This window comes from Choloepus didactylus, chromosome 27 (assembly GCF_015220235.1).
Source record: "Choloepus didactylus isolate mChoDid1 chromosome 27, mChoDid1.pri, whole genome shotgun sequence".
Classification (NCBI taxonomy): domain Eukaryota; kingdom Metazoa; phylum Chordata; class Mammalia; order Pilosa; family Megalonychidae; genus Choloepus; species Choloepus didactylus.
This window is the reverse complement of record NC_051333.1, coordinates 2,056,089-2,065,611: the sequence shown is the minus strand read 5'-3', so window position 1 is coordinate 2,065,611 and position 9,523 is coordinate 2,056,089.

Genomic DNA, 9,523 nt, shown 5'->3' with positions numbered 1-9,523 from the left:
AGAGGGGCTCCTGGTGGGTGTAAGGCTTCACTGGCATTGATGGCGACTGCGAGAACAATTGAAGAGGATTTGGTAGAAACTCATGCAAGACAAACTTGCATGTACCTGTTAATTCCGCAGTGCCTCACTTGTGCTTGGCAGCAGTGTGGCAGCCCCTTCCGGGTGGACTGGATCACCGACAGCCCCTGCCTGTGTGTGGGCCCGGAGAGGACCAAGAGGCCCTAAGGGACAAGGGAATCTGACTTGGATGTTCTCCAGGAAGTCAGTGGAACGATGACAGTGCTTCCTCAGGTTAGATTACAACCGAAGGCAGACTTCCCTCCCCAGGGAGCCCCACACCCCACACTTGCCCCTGATCCCTGTCAGTGGCGGGGACCCTTCCTCACAGGGACCTGGCAGTTGGAAGGGACCTTGTGGCAGACACTTGCTCTTTCACATACTGGCCTAATGGACTGAACAAATCAGTTTTCTGTTTCTGATCTGTTCCCCTGGCTTTCCCCCACTAAATGGAGAGATTGCAAACCGGCTTTGAAATCCTGCCTTGTGCCCTTATGGAACTCTGGGTCATTAAGATGTTTTACCGCTGGGTTCAAGCTCAGACATTAGGAAAACACACACAACTTAGTTACAAACAGCACATGGGGTGAAGGGATGGACTGTTACATAAATAAGCCAAAGATGGATTCCGTGTAGTAGTTGTGTGTTTTATTTTACAGCCACTTACATGTTAGAAAAACCTGTCAGCACCAAACTCAAATTCTTACACATACAATTGTTTTAAAAGTAGCCCAAATATGCAATTTGTAGCCCGTTTTGGAGCTAAACTGCTTTGCATACCCCGAGGACTGTCCCCAGCTTTGCCCAGCACCTGCTCTAGGCCCCGCGCTGCTGCAGCCCCCAGAGCGCCCGGCCCGAGGCTCCCGCTGCTGACTCTCAACACCTGAATGCATGAGTCCTTCTCCCCTCTTCCTTTTTCTTCTCGGGATTTTGGGAGTTTTCCCTTGCTCTACTTTCCCTCAGGTGGCCCCTCACATGCAAAGCTGTCAGGGGAGCAGCCCCGATAGAATAGCTTAGGTGTTAACGGCCATCTGGTGGTTACATTTTTTCTTGCTCAGCTACAAAATCCTTGAATTCAAACTCACTACAGGGGAGAAACTTGCTTTTGTGTACTGAGCTCGTTTCTTTTTACCTGTTCACCATATGTAATAGCTTTCAGTCTCTCCAGCTTGTGCAAAATATTTAAGAAATCAGAGTTCTTTGTAATAATCGGATCACATAGGGTTGGGCTCTTCTGTGTAAGTTGTCCTGCAAAAACTGTTTTTGAGAACCCTGGTATTTGTGGAATGTGTGGCCTCACAGGCTGGGTCACTGTGACGTAGACCACGACGCAGAACACAGCAGCCCGAGTCGTGAAGGGTGATGAGCACACATGCAGGATAATGGTGCAACCAACTTCCCCTTTTATCATGTCATATATTGGTCCTGCAAAATCTGTAAAAATCTCCAGCACTTGGAGCAAATGGGTGAGCAAACAGCACCGAGACAGCTCCTGGTGAGTCGTGTCTTCCTCTCCATCTTTGTGTGTGTGTACACACACACACGCACACGCACGCTTACCCTCCACCTTGTTAAACAACTCTGCCAGTTTGCCAGAGGGGTTAGCTCCAGAACAAGTCCTGAAGCATTGGAGAGGAGCCCACACGTCACCTACCTTTGTTAGTCTCATCTGCCTATGACACTTTGTTTGCCTGGTAAATTCATGTTCTCCTGCAGTGCTCTCAGCATCTCCAATAGCAGCTCCCTCCCCGTGGGGCTGACCATCCTCTTCTTGCTGTCTGTGCTCCTTGTGCAGGTTTCTAAATTTTAACATCCTGTTGTTTACTAGTAAACTGTAAGTGCCTGTGAGCAAGAGTGGTGTACTAGTAGTTTATATCCCCAGGGTTTAGCACCCCTTGGTCCACATTAGCTACATGCACCACAAATATTCAGGCAAAGTGTTTACCAAAGGAAAGCTGAAGTCCATAGGCATCTCTTAGAAGCAAACTACAGAAGTAATTGGCTCTTCTAACCCAGTGTTAAATGATAAAACAAGTAAAACCTTTTCCTGGTTAAGTTTTCAAGACTGTAAAAAAACATTTAGTTCAAAGGCATTTTTAAAAACTCAATGCAAAAAATTTGTAAGTAGAAAACAATGGTGTCAGACCTCTCGGAGGTACACGAGGTCCTAGCTGGGAGCACACCTGGGCCTGGCACTCACTCCGCCCTTGTAGCACCCTCTGGGAGCCTTCAGGAGGTGAAGGGGCATCCCGAGAGAAGGAGCCCAAGAGTAAAGGGAGGATTTTTGATTGGGTCAGAAATAACATGGTTGAGGGTAAGTGATTGTCACAAGCAATTCCAAATATGGCTTAATTTTACAACGTACGGTCATTCTAAAGCACCCTTGAAATCCCCAGGGGAGGCAGAAGTGTAACCGGCAGTGAGACAGCAGTCGGACTGTGTGCAAGGCGTCCTCCTGGGCCTCTCCACTTCTTCAGGAGTGGCCATTGGCCTGGAACCAACCGACGTATGCCACTGAATTGTGCACTTAAAAATGGTTAAAATGGCAAATTTCATGTTACATAATAGAAAAATTAAAAATAACCAAAAAGTATATAAACACTCATGGTCTGAACGCACCAGTTAAAAGAGATAGTAAGATTGAATGAAAAAGCAAGACCAAACTATATGTTGTCTACCAGAAATCCACTTTAAATATAAGGATATAATTGAAAGTAAAGCAATGGAAATATATATACCATGCAAACACTAAAAAAAAGAATGCTATACGAATATCAGACAAAGTAAGCTTCAGAACAAGAAATGTAATCTAGGACATTATAAGCAACATTATGTAATGGTGAAAGGGTTACTTTTCTAGGAAAATATAAGTCTTTATTGCATTATATTACAGAGGTACAAAATTACATGAAGCAAAAATTGATAGAACTGAAAGGAGAAATAGACAAATCCACAGTTATCATTGGAGACTTCGACACTTCCTAGAAATTGACAGAACAGGTGGACAGAAAATCAGTAAGGATATAGAAGAACCGAACAACATCGTCAATCTACTCGACCTAATTGGCATTTATAAAACTCCACACGAGAGCAGGATGCACGTTCTTTTCAGTGCACGAGACATTCACCAAGAGAGACCATAAAACAGATATTAATAAATTTTTAAAATGATTAACCATCCAGAGTATATCTCTTGACCATAATGGAATTAAACTATTAATCATTAACAGATCTGAAAATATTTGGAAGGTTTACAGATTAAACTTCTTTAATATAGAGCTATTCTTGTTATCTATTTGTTCTTGAATGAACTTAAGTAGTTGGATTCTGTCAAGATATTTTTCCATTTTATCTAAGCTGTCAAACGTATTTGCATAAAGCTGTTCATAATAATCCTTTATCCATTTTATGACTATGGAATTTATAGTTGAACTGAGCTGATGTTGAACTGAGAAATTAGGATTTAGGGGATGATTATGATTACTCCTTTTTTCTTTCTGGTGTATAAGAGTAGACAGAGGGAAACACCTGAAATCTCTGAACTGTAATCCAGCCACCTTGATTTGATGATTGTATATCCTTTATCTTGTGCCCTTGTGATTGTAAAAACCTTGTTACTTATACCTCCTTCATCCAGTTTTTTCCCCCTAACCTGTAATTACAAAGGCCACCACCTAATAGAGGAACTTGAATCAGCTCAGAAGTAACCACTGATTTGCTCTTGTTAGCATGATTCTAGCACAGTCCCACCCCTTTACATTTGCAAATTGTTCCCCTGTACTCGCTATTGACCTTTGAGATTGGAACAACCCCATCTCCCCTTGTTTCTGTTTTTTCTTGTTACTGAGAGGTAACAATTCTATTTCCCCCTTGTTTCTGCTTATACTTGCTCTGGAGATGGTAATAACTCCATCTCCCCTGTTTGAATCCATAAAAACCTTGAACTCCTTAGACTTGGGGAGACAGATTTTTAGGCCAGTAGGCCATCTGCTCTCCTGCTTTGCGCCGAGCAGTATACTCTCGCTGTCTTTGAAACGCGGGTGTCGTGGGCTGGCTGCTATGCACGTTGGGCAGAGAATCCCCACTTTTGTCTGGTATCAATTTCACTTCTACCATTCCAGATACCTCTAACTCGTATTTTCTCTTTTTTTTTCTTGAACAGCCTGAATGATGATTGATTGGCTTTATTGCCCTTCTCAAAGAATCAGCTTTTGTTTTCTGTTTCATTGGTTTCAAGTTATCTTTATTATTTCCTTTCTTATTCTTACTTTGGGTTTCATTGCTCTTCCTCTTCTCATTTGTTAAGGTGGAAACCAAAGTCAGTGACTTGAGACTTTGGTTTTATAACACAGGCACCGAGTGCTGTTATACTCCCTCCAAGTCCTGCATTACCTGCGTCCGCACATTCTGATAGGCCATGTTCTCATTTTCATTCAGGTCAGAATACTTTCTTCATCCTTTTCATCTTTTCTTTGACCCTTAAGTTACTGGAAAGTGTGTTGTTTTGGTCCAAATATTTGGAGATTTCCCAGATATCTTTCTGTTATTTATTTCTAATTTAATTCCATTGCTGTCAGAAGGCATATATTGTATGACTTGAATCCTTTTAAATTTACTGAGATTTAAGACCTGGAATATGATCTATCTTGGCAAGTGTTCTTGGTGCATTTTAAAAGAATGTGTATTCTGTTCTTGGGGGGAGTGTTCTAAAGATATCGATTAGGTCAATTTGGTCGATAGTGCTGTTCAATGTCCTTACTGATTTTCAGTCTACATATTATATTGAGAGAGGCATGTTGCAATCTACAGTTATAATTAAGGAATTGTCTCTTTCTCCTTGCAATCTATCAGTTATTTCCCCAGCTTCAGGTAGTTCCCTCATGTGCTCATCAATACTCAGATGAAGACAAGAGGGGGAATCCTCTGCAGATTCCCACGGTTTTCTTCCCTGTGCAGCTCTTTCCTCTCAAGACACTCTGTCCTGCAAACCAGCCACCTTGACTCCCCTGACTCCCAGCTCCATCTCAACTCAGGGAAACCTGTACCTTAGCCTGTAAACTCTCTCCATGAAGTGGGCAGGGAAAATCATAAGACTTACCGTATGATTACAGGTTCTCAAACATCACCATATTTCATTGCATAATGTCCACTGTCTTGAACACCAATATTTCATATATTTTGTCCAGTTTTCTGGTATTTTAGATGGAATGGTAAATCATTCCTTTTAACTCCATTTTTACTAGAAGTGCAAATCTCAAGCATTGAGAGGACAGGAATCACTATGGATTTAGGATTTATTTTTAAAAACAATGTTCCAGTTAACATCCTGTACATATGCTTTTGAAACATTTTACCAATTTTGGGGGGGAACAAATTGTTGGATCCAAAAGTGGGAATATTTTAATAGATATTGCCTTACTTTCATTATCAAACTATTATCTATATAGTGACGAAGAAGGATTCTTAGAGGAATTTGATGCACATTTGCCCAGTGCTGCCTACATCATGTCCACCAAACTAGGATGTATCAGTGAAGTGTTTCAGAATTTCTTCCACCTACTTTTACTCCATTATGCTGTTCTTACCACAGGGCAGAGAGTGGCAAAGATCATGACATGTTCTCTTAGTTTGGCCCTGTTTCTTCTGTATAACATGTTTCATAGTTTGTGATATGAGGTAGTGTTACTTTACTCTTTCAATGGTTTGGCATTCTCTACTTCGTTTTATTTTGTTCAGTTTTGGAAGTTCTGGAAATCTGTGTCTACACGTATTCTGCACAATCTCTGAAAGGTTGGACATTTAAATTTTCAATGAGGGGAGCTCTTGCTGATAACTATTTATCAAAAGGAAGTGCTCCTGGCTAGCAGGAAATTCGTTTTAGCCAAGTGCTTCTCAAACTTTAATGTGTATTATTCAGATCACCTGGGGATCTTGTAAAAATGCGGATTCTTGAGTCCGGGTTAGGGCCCGAGATTTTGGAGCTCTAACAGACTCTGAGGTGATGCTGATGCTGCTGGTGCATGGACCACACCTTGAAGAGAAAGAATGGAGCCTTTACTTTGCAGTCCTGCACATCACTGGCAATTTCTCCTCTCCTCTGTCACACGAAAAATTGCCTTCTCAAAACCCCATGTGTTTCCTCCTTGAGCCCTACTGTCCCCTTCCCCTGCCCATGCAGCGGGTTCCTCTTTCAGACCTTTCTCACTTTAAGCAGCCCTTCTTTGTGGACTTTGAGGCTCAAGAGTTATAGATGTTTCTTCATGTCATCAAAAATGGAGCTTCCACATCTGTTATTTATTTTTCTTGTTGTTTTAACTAGATTTCAGAAAGGAGAAAGGGACAGAGACATCTTGGCTTCACCACTTTTAATTCAGAAGTAAGTAAAATTTGTTTAAAGGCTCCTCATAGATACAGTGAAGTTGCCCTCTTTCTGGTTTGCTAAAGGCTGGCCGTTATGCAAAATACCAGAAATGGAATGGCTTTTATAAAGGGGATTTATTAGGTTACAGACTTACAGTTCTAAGACCATAGAAGTGTCCAAAGTAAGACATCAACAAGAGGATATCTTCACTGAAGAAAGGGCAGTGACATCTGGAATATGTCTTTCAGCTGGGAAAGCATGTGGCTGACATCTGCTGGTCCTTTGCTCCCAGGTTCTGGTTTCAAAATGGCTTTCTCCAAAATGTCTCTGGGCTTCTGTCTCTGTTTCTTTCTCTTCACTCCTGTGCATCCTCGTTTGTTCTTTCAGGGTGTTTCTCTCTAAGCATCTGGGGGTCCTCTCTTAGCTTCTCCAGGGCAAACTCTAGGCTTCATCTCTTAACTTAGCATCTCTAAACATCTTTGTCTGCATCTCCAAGCATCTCCAAGCGTCTGGATCTTCTTGGGCTCTCAGCTCTCAAGGACTCCAGTGATCTACTTAAGACCAACCCTAAATGGGCAGGGTCACACCTCCATTGAAATAATCTAATCAAAAGGTTTCATCCACAGTTGAGTGGGTCACATCTCCATGGAGACAACCTAATCAAAACATCCCACCCACAATAAGTCTGCATCCGCAAGACTGAGGTAAAAGAATATGGCCTTTCCTGGGGTACATAACAGTTTCATACCAGCACAGCCTCCTTATGGGGATACACCAGTTTACACCAGTCTTCTATAGAGGTCAGAAGGGAGTAGGAAAATGAAGTTTCCTTACCTGACAGCCACCCTCTATGGATCAAATCTGCTACTCTTGATTTTAACAGCCTTCCTTTCTGTTGGTTGTATCTCTGTCTGACACCTTCTGTGAAGGTCCTTTATGGAGGGTCTTAAAATCAAGTCCCTTGTAGTCCCCAGGCATGAGTTGTCCAGGTGAGGCTCAACTACTGCTCGTCACTCCAGCCCCAGCTTCTTGCTGTTGGGGTTACCTTGCCAACAAGCAGCCATCTCAGGATTACTGGCAAGGCAGCTTAATTGCAAGCCACTTTCTACTGTTTCCTATGTGTATGTATACACATATTTACCCTTATATATAAGATAGTGTTCAGAGATTTGGGGATTTCCTTTTGAAAATGAGGAACTGAGAAACTTTATGCTTATAACCCCCAGTGTAGTGGAGACAAGTTACTTTTACTACCCTCTTTCCATATGAGAACAGAGTCGCAACCCACATCCCCACCTCTGCTCCATTCCATGGGAGTTTTGTGAAACGGTCAGTCCAGTGACCCAGACACCCGTGGCAGAGGCATGTGCACTTGGCCCAGGCCGACCAGAGTATCCAAACCAAAGACCCAGGGATTGGTCCAGAAGTGGGCACACAGCCCAAGCTGGGACAAATCATACTTTTTTTTTTCCTTCAGGGATTGAAATGGAGGCTGGGAGAGGATCACCCTCCTTTTGAGATAAAAAGCTCTAAGGACCTTTTAAACCTAAAGTCATCAAAAATCATTTTCCCCCCACCAAGAGACAGAATGAAATGAACAAAAGCAGAGCTGAGTTAAAACCTCTGATGGGTTTCGGCACTGAAATCCAACCTGCCTGAGGCTGTACCATATCAAGACCTACATTTTTCAGTTGTGTCAATAAGTAACTTTATCCTAAGCTACCTTAAGTTGGATTCCTAAAAGAATCCTAACTGGTTACTATTTGGGGAGTTAACAATGTTTGACATTCCTTATGGCATTTTCCTTGGACAGATAAGGATTCAACTCATCCCACCAAGTGAATTATGTTTTAGTTCCTCCACTGCTTGTTTTTGTAACTTGAAATATAGTTAGCCTATATTTCTTATTCTATCAACTTTAAGCAGATCTCTGAATCTCCTCTATGCAGGATGAAAACATTACTGCCCCTTAAAATTGCATCGATCTCTCCCTTCCCTACCCAGAACCCACTTTCCCATCTATCAGTTATATCTTGCCTTTTACATTAAGTAGACACTGTATGTGTTTTTGTAGACTGAGAAAAAAAGCGACTTCAGTGATTTGCCTATAGATTCTAAACGTTGGAAAATAAAATAGCATTACATTATTATCATGATATAAATAGTATTCTCTGCAGAGTGAGGCAATGTGTGAAGATGACAGTTCCTCCCCTACAGGGCCAATGTTATGATCCCAGTACCCACTTAAAGGAAACTATTCCTAATATCAAGTGGATTTTCATTTTTTGTATTCTAGATATTTTCCAAAATCATGCCACATTTTATGGGAAATTGCTTTATATTGGTACCATGAAATCTTGCATGGCTTTTCCTTTGCTTTTCCTGGAGCAAATAACTGTTTTATCTCCTTCTTCTTAAGAACAAACTTTTGTTTTCACCATTTTCCTGCAACTTCATATTCATTCTCTTTAATGGAACCCATTCCATTCTTCAAGGTGATTTTCTTCACCGCTCCCTGAATTCCAGTTACTTCATCTGTTTCTATGCTTGTTGCAGGCTGGTCTTCCCAGCCATCCTCAGCCCCACCTCCTGGGTTACATCCCTTCTTCACTGAAGCCTGTCCTACTTTAATCTTTTTCATCCACATTTTTCTAGAGCTTATTCTTTAATACCCTAATAAAGGACACGTGGAAGTGAAGTGAATCTTTACATATCTGAAAATATCAAAATGTGGCCTTACGTGTTTATTACTGGCTGTCTATGGACTTCTAGATTCAATGTAATTTTACTTCGTAACTTGGTAGGTGTCGTTCTGTATTCTATCATCCAATATTACTGATATAATGCTAGCTTGTCTCTTGTTCCATTTAAGTTACTTTGAAATTTGTTGGAAGCTTTTGGGATCTTCTGATCTTTAATATTCTGAAATTTCACAAGGATATTTCTGGATGTGCATCCCCCTGCTGCTGTGGTTTTAGTTTTCCAACTTCACCCTGCTCAGCACTCAGTGAGCTATTCCAAGCTGAAAACTCTCATGCCTTCCTTGAGTTGGAAAATTTCTCATTTATTTGATATATTCTCCTTTTATTTTCTCTGTTAACAGAA